The sequence below is a fragment of the Anser anser genome, assembly GCF_964211835.1.
Source record: "Anser anser genome assembly, chromosome: 4".
Taxonomy (NCBI): Eukaryota; Metazoa; Chordata; class Aves; order Anseriformes; family Anatidae; genus Anser; species Anser anser.
This window is the reverse complement of record NC_139724.1, coordinates 8,663,866-8,678,601: the sequence shown is the minus strand read 5'-3', so window position 1 is coordinate 8,678,601 and position 14,736 is coordinate 8,663,866. Positions and strand designations below refer to the sequence as shown.

General features: G+C 37.5%; 1 long non-coding RNA gene across 4 annotated transcripts in view; it reads left to right on the top strand.

Annotated features, from left to right (window-relative positions):
* LOC310899347 overlaps nt 1-14,736 on the top strand; it is a 343,657-nt gene that overhangs the window by 89,078 nt on the left and 239,843 nt on the right. For 3 of the 4 annotated variants that reach the window (XR_014584219.1, XR_014584220.1, XR_014584221.1), the window contains exon 1: nt 12,596-12,830. The exons of the other annotated variant lie outside the window; for it this stretch is intronic. This is a non-coding gene — a long non-coding RNA (uncharacterized lncRNA). Of the gene's footprint in view, nt 1-12,595; nt 12,831-14,736 lie in introns of those variants that run through there. 4 annotated transcript variants of the gene reach the window in all.

Sequence of the window (14,736 nt, the reverse complement as noted above, 5' to 3'; positions counted from 1 at the left end):
TAACCCTAGGGATGCTTCCTGGGATGCTTGTGAGCTTTGGCAGAAGTTGTTAGCATTGCCCCAAATGGTCTTCCTCATACTTGCCAGATTCTTTAGAGTTTATTAATATAATATCACTGTTGGCTACAAGTAAAATTTCTTGCCATCATCTTAGGGCTAACGTTACAGAAAACAAGGACTACAACACTGCTTAAACACAGGAATTCGTGCTGTTTTCAGAGCTGTTGTTTCTGAACATCGTGTGTTTGGGGGTTTTTGTTGTTTCGTGTTGCCTTAGTTCTGCTTAGCTCAGGAAAAAAAAATCAAACAATTTAAACTTGATTCACAAAAGCTATAATTCTGTAATCTCTTGATATCCAATTTAAGATAGCATTCTGCTGTAGGTACAGAAGGGGCTCCAGGGGTCAGATGTGATAGCAGCTGTGACTGAAACCAATAAAAAGAGGATGAAGGCTTTATTCACTGATAAGTCACTTTCCTTCAAAATAAAATTATCCAAAACCATTATCTGTTGAGCAAGGAATGGATTTCATAGATGAGAGATTAAATAAATATTGTATTATGCTGCAAGCAGTTTTGTGTCTCAGTTTTTGTGCTACGAGTTTATTCAAAACTGCTTGTAGATCACTACTCAGAATTTCACAATTCAGTGATGATGACTGCAGTATAAGATGCAGTAAGTAAACTGATGCAGGTGACATTGTAATTTACCACTTATCCTGTGATTTTCATCTGTCTTTAACCATTTCATACCACTTAACTAAAACACAAAATAACCCATATTTCTTCTTCCATTTCTGCGAAGTAGTGGGTGAAGAGATTAAGCTTTCCCTTATGCCCAGAATTTTCTCCAAACTGATAATAAACAGATGAAAAGATAGGTATTGACAGAAAGTTGCAGCTGATTTGGATGCACTATCATTTGTTTATTTATTTACGTTACACCCTTCACTGCTGCATTAGATTTGTGCAGTCACTTCAGTAGGCATCCCACTGGTGACCCACACTGTGTAGGCAAGGCAATAGTGAGCTGTGCTGTGGCATCTGGGGAGCGGAAGACATGAAGAAGTAGGCAGCATTTTGGGCTCTGGGAGATTAGTTTAGATTGCAAATCGATGACTACTTTATGTTACCATTAGAGCAGTTTTAACCATTCTTTTAAAGATAATATTGCTGAAGGTAAATGGAGCAGAATGTTCCCTTTTCCTTCTCTACAAGTTGTTAATAGCACATGAAAAGCATTTGTACTGACTAGTTGACCTTGTCTGACTTTGTTTTTACATCACTAGATTTTATGTGCTACACATATGCCACCTATATTCACCTGTGCTCAGGCTGCTTTCATTCTTACCTAAGAACCTCTCCCTGTCCCCTTTTATTCAATACACTGCTGGTAGAATTCATGCAGGCACTGACCCAGGCCCTCTCAAATTGTTGGTTTATATTTGTGGGGGTCCTCTGAAGAGCAACATTTAAGTCCCAAGCAGAGACCAGAAGCAAAGTATATGAGTGTCTAAGCAATATTTTCGGCCTACCTGAGTTCCAGTGCAGTTATCAACTGAACCCAAATTAACTGAAGTATTGAAACCTTCATGGAAGATGTTTTGATGTTATCCGAAAAGAGAAAAGAAAAGAAAAGAAAAGAAAAGAAAAGAAAAGAAAAGAAAAGAAAAGAAAAGAAAAGAAAAGAAAAGAAAAGAAAAGAAAAGAAAAGAAAAGAAAAGAAAAGAAAAGAAAAGAAAAGAAAAGAAAAGAAAAGAAAAGAAAAGAAAGAAGAGAAGAGAAGAGAAGAAAGAGAAGAGAAGAGAAGAGAAGAGAAGAGAAGAGAAGAGAAGAGAAGAGAAGAGAAGAGAAGAGAAGAGAAGAAAAAAGAAAAGAAAAGAAAAGAAAAGAAAAGAAAAGAAAAGAAAAGAAAAGAAAAGAAAAGAAAAGAAAAGAAAAGAAAAGAAAAGAAAAGAAAAGAAAAGAAAAGAAAAGAAAAGAAAAGAAAAGAAAAGAAAAAAGAAAAGAAAAGAAAAGAAAAGAAAAGAAAAGAAAAGAAAAGAAAAGAAAAGAAAAGAAAAGAAAAGAAAAGAAAAGAAAAGAAAAGAAAAGAAAAGAAAAGAAAAGAAAAGAAAAGAAAAGAAAAGAAAAGAAAAATCTTGCATTAAGCAATCTCTCATGCATCGGAAAGAGGAGATGAAAGGAAGCAAGGAAAGGGAACGCCTGTCTCTGCTTAACCTAACAGTGCAAAAATAGGGTGATGACAGTGACATGACCTATAGCTCTTTAATAATGAGAATATCCTTCATGTGCAGTGTGTGTCTGTGCTGGGCTGAAGTCAAGCATTGCCTCAGAAGGCTTTTAATGCCCTGGCTCTTATACAGAATAGAGGCAGAGCATTACTTTTCTGAAGTGGCTAGAGTTCAGGTAAGTATCACTGGACGAGAAAACACAGATTTAACAAAGAGAAGTACTGATTATTTCCTTTGGAAATTCCCACCTAATTTGCTTTGCTTATGCTTGGTCTATAAGAAAAGTTTCACATCCAGAACACTGCAGGGTAGACTAGAAACTCCATTCAAGAAATTTTGGGTTGTTGAAACAAATTTTACAGTATCAGAATTTTTGGTAGCACTTTTTGGTCTGAAGGGAACCTGCATCATGTTATGCCTGTGAGATGCCCTGACTCTGAGAGTTGTACGTAAACCTGAAGAGCCAAATCCAATTCCTAAATTAGGCATATGCACATTTTATTAGCAGCAAATATTCAGAGTTTAAACAGTACACCTGCATATCTTTTTGTCACTTAGATTTTTTATTGAAAAATGTGTTTCTTTGCATAATACTGTTGTTCAGCTTACTACTTGCCTATATTTATTTTTGCTGTTGTTATTATATTTATCCAATGGTGCATCCAGTTTGGGGGAGAATCCATTTATTTGTGTTTTGGTTTTAAAATTAAAACAAGCCTTACCAATAAAAAAGGGGTAAAGAATAACAAGAAATGACAGACCTTCACAGAAAGCCTAAGGTCTTCCAGGGCTATCTGCAGTAAGTACAGCTTGCTCTATAGCACTTACAAAACACAGCTGTTAAAATAAATCATCCCTTGTGTTTTTCTTTTGCCCATTATACAGCATCCAGTCTCTCATTTTGCCTCTTTTTGTACTTAACTTATGGCTTTCATGGCTTGTTGCAGTTTTTCTGCGTTTATACAGCCATTGCCAAATATGTCTTTGGAGACATGAATTGCATTTTTAATTCATTTAAGTAATGCCACTTACTTTAGGAAAACCTTGTGCAGATACCACACAGTGGCTTTTATCTCAACAATGGGCCTGTTTGTTTGTTTTATACTTGCATAAGGTGTAAGAATATGACACAGTGCATGATGGTTTTAGATGTTAATAGTCACAGACGCCTATAAATAAAAAACCTTTGCAACTGATGTTGACTGTCATTGCTTATCCTGCCAAATGAAAGGCCACAGTGTGATGAACACTGTTTACAGGACAATAAGATCAGGAGGCAGGTCTTTATTAAGTCCCCAGCTAACAGCTCTTAAGGCTTTTATCACACCCTTGATCTTTCTTGCTAAATTTTTATTTAAGCTACTACAGGTTTATAAAGAGAATTTTTGACCTTTTCATGCATTAAACAGTAACCACAGAATATTTTATCATGGTTAACTTGAACTATTAATGGATGTCAATTCAAACACAGCAGCTTCCTTCTAACACGTTTATAAACAGTTTCTTCCCCTCTGTCAATATTATATTGAAAACAAGTGACTTCCCTCCTGTAAATAAATAAATAAATAAATAAATAATAAAAAAAGCCCTAAACCTTTTCAGGATCTCACAAATACAACTGAGGCAGATTTTAAGAGTTTTGCTCTAAGCAGTGTATTTCTTTAACTGAGGCTGTGTGTCATGCAGATGTCTAACAGGTCTCTGGGCAGCAGAGGAAAGTGTTTCTGCGTGTGTTCCTGACTAAATAAGAAGGAAGATCTGGAATAAGTTTATTCTATTTATTCTGTACCAGAAACTCATTGCAGAAAAGCAATAGAAAGTGTCAGTCTTAACTTTTGTGCTCTTTGATGCGAGTAAGGAACTTCTGCCTGGAAGAGAAAGGGTTGATATTAATTTATATGAATCTATCTGGAGACAGAATAAAAGTGTCCCTTTAACTACATGTCGAACCACTAGTACACCACTTTTTTTTTTTTTTTCCCCCACAGGTTCAAAAAATGTTCTTTCTAGCAAGCACTGCTAGGTACTCTGGCACCAGTGAGTCACTGCAGCAGATACATGAATATATTTCATATAATATTTTCTAAAGCACTGTTCTGCAGACGTTAACTATGGTGCCACTCTCAGCAACTTGTAGAAAAATTATTAAAAACATCCAGCCATGGAAGCAAGAGTGAAGGGATGGAGAAAAGATAATGTGTGATTTCATCATTCTTTAGAATATGAAACTCTCTTGTACATAGGTGTAATAGTGGCCAGTGTCAGTGCTTATGATGGTGGAAATGCTATTATTGATCCTAGCAAGACATTTTCTGCCCTGTTACACTGTAGTCTTTTAGAGAATATACTTCTAAACACATTTCACAGGGTGCTATATACTTAATTGCCAGACAAACATGTCAAGAAAGGAGCAAAATCTAGACATAATCTCAAATGGAGAATTAGAGAAAGAGCCCAGGAAAGCTAAAGCGTCTTAGATTCAGTCTTGGATTGATCTGCATAGATCTTGGCTGTCTGTTGCTGAAAGCCAGCATGTAGCACAGGTATGATTTTCTGTGTTGTCTGATGAATTTCTCTCTCTCGGGCCTCTTTGTTTTCCCCTGTAGCATGCAGAGGAACACAGCAACACTGGGAGCTCCTTAGAGTCGAAACTGAATTTGTGGCAAGATCCTATCACTTCCTAATTCCATTTAGGCCAGAACTATTGATACAACAGCCTATCTTGTAGACTTTTGAACTCCCATTTCTTGATGAAATAAATCAGGGAGTATGATAACAAAGAAAATAGTACTAAGAAAGAAAACAACAACCCAAAGTTCATGAAAGGGTAGCAAGAGCTCCCTGTAACATAGAAAATGAGAAAAACTACAAGATTAACTTGATTTTTTTGAACACAGGTTTGAAATAGCTCTAGGTTAATGTAATATGTAGACCAAATTTGCAAGTGGAGTAAATGAGCTTAGTTTCTGTGTTCTCAGCTGAGCTGTAGCAATGTGTTGCTGTATTTTGACCCTGCTTCTCGTGGTGCTGTTGCGCATGCTAGCTATCCATATATATTGCTGTAGAGTACATCAAAATAAGTAAATAAATAAATAAATCTTGTCTTTGGATTTCTTAGTGATTTACATCCTCTTTGTATGTGTAGAAAGAATAAAAGGCAGTTTATCACTAGCTCTATATTGTATGGGAGGCTAGACTTCAGGCTCTGTTGTAGTGAGACTGGTCGGAAGGAGATCCTGCTAGTTTTTTCCAACTTATACTTGTCTGAAGTTAAGGAACTTTGTCTGTGAAGCACCTCAATGTATGAGCTGGAAACAGTCTAATTCACTGCATTAAGAATCAGCTAAGTCATATGCACTTCTGTTAGGGTAGATGCTAGGTTTTGGGGGATTTTATTATTATTTTTTTAAATAGGAATTCAAGCTCTACATTTTAGACATCTTAGGTACTAATTAAATAATATTGTCGCTTGATGAGCTCCAAACTTCTGTACTATGAGAGTTCTTTTCATTATGTGTCAAAATATAATCCATTAATCTTCCCAGTGCAAATATATTCATTAATAAGAAAAAAAAATCATAGGAAATCTGAGAAGCACAGACTCCCTTTTATCTTAAACTATGTAGGTGTTGTGGTTTAGCCCGGCCGGCAGCTAAACACCACACAGCCGTTTGCTCACCCTCCCCCTCCCTCTCTGGGATGGGGGAGAGAAACGGGAAAGTGAAGCCGGTGAGTTGAGATGAAGACAGTTTATTAAGACAGGAAAATAATAATAATAATAATAATAATAATAATAATAATAATAATAGTATTACTAATAATAATGTGTACGAAACAAGTGATGCACAATGCAATTGCTCACCACCCGCTGACCGATGCCCAGCCTATCCCCGAGCAGCCGGCCCCCCACCCCGGCCAGCCACCCCTATATATTGTTTAGCATGACGCCAGATGGTATGGAATACCCCTTTGGCCAGTTTGGGTCAGCTGTCCTGGGTCTGTCCCCTCCCAGCTCCTGCTGCACCCCCAGCCTGCTCGCTGGCAGGACAGAGCGAGAAGCCGAAAAGTCCTTGGCCTGGTGTAAGCACTGCTCTGCAACAATTAAAACATCAGCATGTTATCAGCGCTCTTCTCATCCTAATCCAAAACATAGCACCCTACCAGCTACTAGGAGGAAAATTAACTGCCCTAACTGAAACCAGGACAGTAGGTGTTGTCTTAAAATTTTAAATTAGCTTGATTGACTTGTCACTGTCACCCCTGCATTTTAACAGAGGATATTGACTATTGTTATTGATGTGGAAATAGGTGAACAAGGGTGCCACGCTTCTGCTTTCTGTCCTGTCAATCATTTCATAATAAACGGAAGGATCAAATGAGGGATCATTTGGTGGCAACCAATGAAGCAACAAGTAGCAAACCCTTAAGAAAGTCATAACTAAGAACTCCCTATTTTTGAATACTTTGTCCAGTGTAGAAGGTGAATCAATGTTAATACAAACCCTGGAACTGAACAGTGAATAGCATGACATCATTTCTTACAGTTAGGCTCTCTAGCAGAAACTTATCAAATCATGGCAATCTGCCCAGGCTTAATATTCAGATAATTCAGTGTATCTGTACGAGCTCACCTTCCCAAACAGTGCAGGTCCCACTGGGAGGAGAAATTAAATAAAACTTTTCCTGACCTATATTTTCCTCTGTCCTGAAAGAAAATACCTGTTTTTTTCTTTTCTGTGACTTACTGATTTAGGTTTGCTGAGGGAGTTTTACTTTCAGTAACCTAACAACTCATGTACGGATATAATTTACTGGGAAATCTTGCAGACCTGGAAAAAACATCTGCAAAACTCCTTTTAATTATTTTATATTTTAGCAAGTTGTTCATAGCAACTTTGGCACACTTCTGCCAGGAATTTTGAGCATTAAAAACATGCTGTATTTTGGAGAATACTGTTGACATTCACTGATATAATTAGACATATCAAAGGATAGTGTAAAGTTTGCTTCATGTCAGGAGCATATTTTCTGCTTCTGAAATGCTGCGCTAGATAGGCATGCGGGAGAGCTTTCCAAGAGAAAACAAAACAAACGAAGCCTGGAAAGGTATGACCTAAAAAAGAATCACCTGCCCTGCTGAGATCTCCCTGGCCTTCAGCCGTGGGTGCAGGGCAATTCTGAAGAAGCAGAATCTTTCCCACTTCCTGACTATCGTGTATGTATGGGAGAACGATGCTGCTGCCTGAAGCCTGCAGCCAGGGCTGGGCTACGTGGCAGAGAGCCTCCGCCAGCCTCCCAGCAAAGGAAGCAAGGAACGTGCGAGATGCAGGGCTTTGATTCTGCTCCTTGAATCTCTGGGTACAACATGCAGCAATCTGCACGGCTGTGCAGGGGAATGGGAACGGAGAAGATTAATGTGCCCTGACAAAGGAGCGTTGTTTTGGCAGTATGCAGCCTGTAGGTTCCCAGATGCTCAGAAACCACTTCCTGCACCCCTGCTGAAGGGCTCTGTTTCTCAGCTGCTATATACTGACTTGTATCTACAGTGTGCTGTCTTTCCTTAGATCCCAAATTATACAGGTACCTAATCCCAAACTGGCACTCATATTAATTAGCTTACCAATACACTCTTTTTAAACAGAGGATGTAGGTCAGGCATCTGATCCTTTCTTCCTTTTCACCCTTTTTATTTTTTCTGTTTTCTCTCTTTCTTTGTTCAAAAAGCATCCATCAGAGAATACATGTTTAATTGCTTATTAGAAATTCAGTAACTAGTATTGTTACAAACTACTTAATACCTAGATGTAAATGGCAGTGGTATAACAACATTCTGATAATGGAATATCAGTGGCTAGTGAAAATAAAAGGATTTTTTAGAATACAAGGGACAGGGAGACGCTTTGAAAAACAGACCTTAGTTTCCAGGCCTTGTTTTAAAGGACACAGGACTAGAGAGAGTTAAATTTTTATCTCACCCCTCTGGTTCAGAAGGCACTGGCTCCAGTGACTGCTACACAGGTGTGACAGCAGCCAGAGCGGGTTTATTTAAACAATCAGATCAATATTAACAGGAAATGTATACCTTATTTACTCAGCCCTAGTTATTATCCAGTTTTGAACAGAAGGCAGAGCCCTCAAGTAGGTTTTGACAGGTACCTAAAGCTCTTGGTCTTTTTGCATTTTTGTCTGTTTATTGCTGTAGTACCCAAAACAATGCTGTCTGTGTGCTGCTTTGCCATGCAGGCTCAGCACAGCCCAGGCAAAGCTGCCTTGCTCTAAAAAATGAGGAAAAGGGATCCAGGCAGAGGAAGCCAGGTCTGTTGGTGCCCAGATCTGGGTCATGACCTGAATAGCAGAGGCTACAGGTGGATGCTACTCTTGTGCAGGCTGAGGGGATTTGTCCTGCATACCATTATTCTGTGACCATCATATGGATGTTACATTATTTTAAAACATCTTTTTTTTATTATTATTATTTTTTCCCAGTATAAATATTGTACTGTACGAGAACAGTAGTTTCTCATCTCCACTCCAGGTGGGCAAAGCTGGTGAGAAGCCTGTGCACCATGCAAGGCAATACTGAGCAGCATGGAGCTATCATCAGCTCAATGTAGGGCAATTGCACTCCATGTCATACCCTGCAATTAGCTGCACAGATGAAAATTATTTTTGTACTGGTTTGGCAACGATGTGGCTGATCCTGAACCACTAAATTCTATGAGACATTGGCTAGTGATTTCCATTCCAGAATCGTCAGAATATAGAAAATTTGAAACTGGTCACTGAGTTTTACTTTTGTCTGATACTCGTAGTATTTAATTTACTTGTCCTATAACTGTGACCGTATTTAGGCTACTGTATGTGGTATTCCGGGCTTAATTAATCCCTTTGCCCTTGGGTTCTTTCTTAGACTTCAGTGACAATGGGATCAGGGCTTAGGTGACTAACAAGAAAGCTTTACTAATGTGTTGTAATTAAAGAACACAGTAAACCTTACCAATATGATGAAAGTCTGTAAACACATTTCTTAGTAATGCCTCTTTAGAGACATGGAGTCTTCAAGAAATGTTAAGTGTTGGTTTGTTTTTCTCCTGTAATTCATGGTGGGATATCAACAATAAAGTCACTAAACATCTCACAGATTTCTGTAACTCAAAAATAAAAATATTTCATTTAGGCCATTGCAAAGAATTTGATTTTAATTTAAAACTTTTTTCCCTTTTTTTTTGTCTTAAGAATATTTCTGCTTGTTTGTACCTTGAAAGAAAATGTTCATCTAATAATTATCCTTCCTTTTTTTTTTTTTTTTCTTGAAAATGTAAGAACAGGATAGTTTACCAATTTGAAACTCTGCCTCCAGACAAATAAAAGTTTCAAGTCATGAACTTTATTAAATGTGTTGAGATCTACAAATTCCGTAGTTCTGATACCTTGACTTTTTTTTTTTCTTCTGAATTCTGCTGGTATGACTTCCAGGTTGTTGTCGTTAAAATGAGATTTAAATATGAGTGGAAGTGATATAAGTGCCAGGACTGCTGCTGTTACACAGATTCCTTACATACCGTGCCCCTTTTTGAATTAATGCTTTAGCTTTTTAGAGAGTTTGAAGGCCCATCCTTGTTTTTAGCAATACTTGCTCATTGGAGCAGAACAGCAATACGAATAAGCTTGTAAAAGAGCTACAATTTAGTAGTTAGAATCAGGAATAAAAAGAAAGCATTCCTTAGATTTGTTGTGTTGTAGCGATGCTTTTCTGTGACTAAATGATATTGACTGTTGTTCTTATTGGAGAGGAAATAAGTATGTGCTTGGAGCTACTCAGACAACTATTCATCATTCTTTCATGCGACAGAAAGAATCCCCATGCCAGAATACAAAAATGTCAGCTACAGTAGCAGAAAATCAGTAGTCTGTATTAGAAAACTCAGAGGCTAATCAGAGCCCAATTTCCAGGCATGATGCACTTCTTCAGAAGCATTGCTTTAGGACATAACTCAATTCTCAGAACACCACAGTCTGCAACTTAATTCAAGCATTTAGGAGAAAATGAGAGTCTTTAAAATATACATTTTGTTCTTTATTGCTTTCTAGTGAAGCTTCGGTGTGGTACTGTAGTGAATAATGATAATATTCGTTCTTAAAATCTGATGCTGGCTCAGTCATTATGCCAAAATAAGATGAGAAGCCCTGCTGTGAAAGGTGATGAGACACCATTAATAAACATCATTTTTTATAACGTAATAGTGAATATTGTCACTTGGTAAATGCACTATTAATATCTGTAAAGGTAAATGATTATTGCTTGGTTACTTTAATTTGTGGAAAATTGTGTTGGTTCATAACCACTTACTTAAATCTGAGTCCTAGTACAAAACAATAGGTTTAAAATTATATCATAGAATCTGTTGCCCTAATTGGAGTCAATTGAAAAAGAAAAAAAGAAAAAAGAAAAAGAAAAGAAAATAGATAAATAGGTACAGACTGGTAGATTCAGTCTCAAAGGTGTCTAGAATTGTAAAGCTTACACAGTAGACTCAGAGAACCACAACTGTCTCTCTGGGTGTGAAGAAAATATAAATCATGCTAACCTATTTTCTGGCCATACTTAGATTTACATCCTCTTTGCAGCTTATGGAATATGCTCTCTCTTAGTTTAACCTACTGTGCATACATTTACCCACAAATAGCAACAAATACAGTAAAGGTTAAACAAACAGAGCTTTTGGGCAAGTGCTTTCTACTTTGACCAGGAAACACAGAGTAACTTGGTTAAGATCCAAGACTTATGAGATGGCAAGATGCAGATGGGAGCTTCTTACAAGTAGCACCTATGTTAAGGAGTGTGCTTTCTATCACCATGGCTCAGCCCCTCATTCATTTTTCATAGCCTTCCGTTATTTGAATTTTCTAATGAGAAACCATGTTTCTACAATATTGTGCCAAAATTAAAACAATAAAAGGAAGTAACCATTAAACTATTTCATTCTTAACTGAATTTGAAAACACTGTAAGATACTTATCATTGCTAGTTTTCATATATTATTAAAAGCTTCATATTCCTTTTGTAATGAATATAGGAAATGTGGAACCTAATCTGAATTCAATAAAACCTGGAAAAACAAGAGCTTTATCAAGAAAAATGAAAGCACTGCTTGGAAACAAAAGCTAATTAAAAAAATCTTAAAAATGCCCTAGAGAGAGACAAATGTACTGATAGTAGTCACAGTCTGTTTAATATTGGCAAGAATGTCTAACATAACAGCACATTCAAACCAACCTTTTCCTGTACAATCCAGCGTCTGGCATGGTTATGATGATTAGACTTCATAACATTTATCAGAAATCTTATGCCTATTAAACTACATACAGAAGCATGTCATTCTGAAGTATTACTGTTATTTCTATTTATCAGTAAATATCTCATAGATTCTTTAATTCATTGATTTGGAGTTTTTCATCTCATATTTGTTTGTGAGAATATTTAAGCGATACAGAATTAATGTAATTTACTGTTGTAAAGAAACACGGCAACATTCTTGTTCCTCTTTGAAAAAACAGTTGACAGTAACTGGGAGAGTGTGAATGGTTAATATCAGTAAAACTAATAGAGAAAATATTTTTAGTCTACTTTCAGGTTTTTTTTCTAATAATTTCCACTTTGATGTTTCTTTATCTACTAGTCAAAGAATGGTATCTTGCTCCATCATTTTCTAGAAAATGTACAAATTCACCCTAGCATCATTTCTTATGGATTACTATGTCCACAATTTTATATCCAAATGGGGAGTAACTGAATTAATATACTTTTCCATCTTTAACCTCTGTCATTGTATGGGTAGATGTCATATCATGACATATTTTGTATCTCTAACAAAATGCATTTTCCTTTGCCAAAATACCACCCACAAGTTACCCACAACCACCGTGGCAAAAACTGAGTCCGTACAGATCTTCCGATTCCCCTTCTGCAGAAAAAGACCTTTTTAGAAAAGGAGTTAACATATTCTGTAGTTTATGGAGGGATCTACCCCCATAATAATATAATACGTAGGTACCATATCATACTTCATATCAGTGTAACGCTTGCAAATCCTTTTTTTTTTTTTTTTTTTACCCTGTGAAACATTCTGTCAGAGTCCTGAGTGCATTAATAAGTTTCAATGACCCTAACTGCCTCACCTGTGTCCCCCCCACACCCAGGGCCACCTGAGCTCAGCCTGGGGGCAGCTGGTCCCTGCCACAGCTGTACCTGGTGAGTCCCCAGCCTGCCTTGAGCCAGACCTCCACCTGTGGGTTGACCTCCATCTTGACCTCTTTGTGACCCTAATATTGCATTATGTTCTCAGTGCTTGGTGGGATCTGGTTTCCACCTCCAGTGTTGCATCACTTGCCTTGCTTAGGTACTTGGAGATGTGCTCTGGCTGAAGAGGTCTCTTCTTGACCTTCCATGGGGTGTCCTCTGCTCTGGGTCGTCCTCCTATTAGACAGCAGTCCTGCTTGGGTGGCTCCATCCCATGCTGATCTGAGAAAGCTTCCCCCAGCAAGGAAGGTGGGACTGGAACTGTGGTTGAGTATACCTTCAGGGAGAAGTAACAGGTAATTTTATAAATGTTTCTCTTCCCTTTGTCAAAAATGCATTAGTAATTAGTCTGGATACCTTTCTGCAAAACAAAGCTGGGAAATTCCTTTATTTACTTGTATGCCTTGAAAATACATAACTCTAATTATGTAAGGTCTAGTATGCATGTTTGAATATTAGGAGACAAAATTTACTTGTAATCCTATACCTGACTGCAATCCCAGAATCTGGCTGCTCATTTCTGGGAGAATGTAGTTTTCCTGTGTAGAAAATCAGTCTACCCATCTACCTACCTATCCCTCCATTTCAATATGTCTTTGCATTTTTACATGTAACAAAGTTTGTTCTTAAGTCACTCTAGAAACTCAATTTCTTTATTATTGCTTAAAATCATTTCATATTAGAGATCTTGTGAAGAAGTTACACATTACTGTTCTTTCTAAGACTAATACTGTTAAATATACATGCAGTAACACATCTCTGGGACTTCTTTGATCTATGAGTATTAGGCCACTAAAAATCTGTTACTGCTATTTGCTATGACATTCATTGTATTTTCAAGATTTCTATAAGCTGAAGCACTGCATTAATACAGTCTGTTTTGTGATGGAAGTTAGAAACAAACACAAAAGTTATTTCAGATCTGTAAAACTTCAGTGCCTTCATAGCTGTAATATAGCATGTTGCCCGCTTTCAGTGATAAGCAAAAGATTTATCTGTCCAGACCATCAAAGTATCCTGGAATGGCAATATAGCTTTATTCTTACTTTTTATTTATTTTTTATTTTTGTTGATATGGTTAAAATACACTAGAGCAAGATGAAATGTTTTGATTTCAGAGCTAAACATAATGCAGCAAAGAAGGGAGATAACAAAATTACAGTCACTAGGAAAAACTTAGCTGTTGTCAAAGGCTCTGGAGTCTCACCTATAGAAAAGAAGCTGGGAAAAGAACAGATATATACTTCTAAAGCTAAAAACCTGATTTCAAATCCTGTTTTTAATCTGTTATTCATGTATTTGAGGAAGTAGCTTAGGTATAAAAGTATTGTTGTAGTACAATAGTGCTGTCTATTTTGTGTATGCAACTTCATGTCACTGGGCAATGATATGTGCAGACACTGACACTGATAAGTGTGTTGGGGATCCCCTCGTCATCTGTTTTGTCATCTCTGTGGTGAAGATATGCACGTGCTATCCACTGCTGTTGTGTGCTAGGTGGTACAATGGTGCTCAATGGAAATCCAGATCAAATTTTTGATAGAGGCAGCCTTGCACCTTTGCGAGTGTATTTGGAAAGAAATCCTCTGTAGTTTTTCCAGTCCCTCTCCCTTTTAATGAGAAAATGTGACGCTCGCTCCTGTCTGTGTCATGTAGAAAGGTAGTTGTAACATCAGCTGTACCTCCATGTTGTAGTTTATCACGGCATATAGCACGCATACTTCTGCTCAGGAACATACATACCTCTGGTGGGCTCTGACTGGGGTGGCTAGTCTGGGCAGTGCCTTACATCTGCTAAACAAGTCAGGTTTTCAGTCCAACACTGACAGGTCAAGTCCACAATTAATTTTAAGAATAACTATGGGCAAGTGGCTTCACTCTTTCTTTATTTCTTTTTTTTTTTTTTGGTGGGGGCGGGGAGGGGTGGTGCATTTTTGTTTCCAAGACCTCTCTGTACTGGAAGTCTTCCAGAGTGAACTTTGACAACTGCGATGTGCCATGAACCACAATGGGATTCCAGTTGTTCTTTGAAATCCTAACTAATACTGGGACATAAGCATCTGTTTTATCCACAGGAGTTACTAGTTTAAGAAATATCCAAAAACAAACAAAACCACCACCAACAACAAAACAAACACAGATCAACTAACCAACAACAACAAAAAGCCCGGCAGTTGGCTCCCTCCTAGTTCTACACCCATT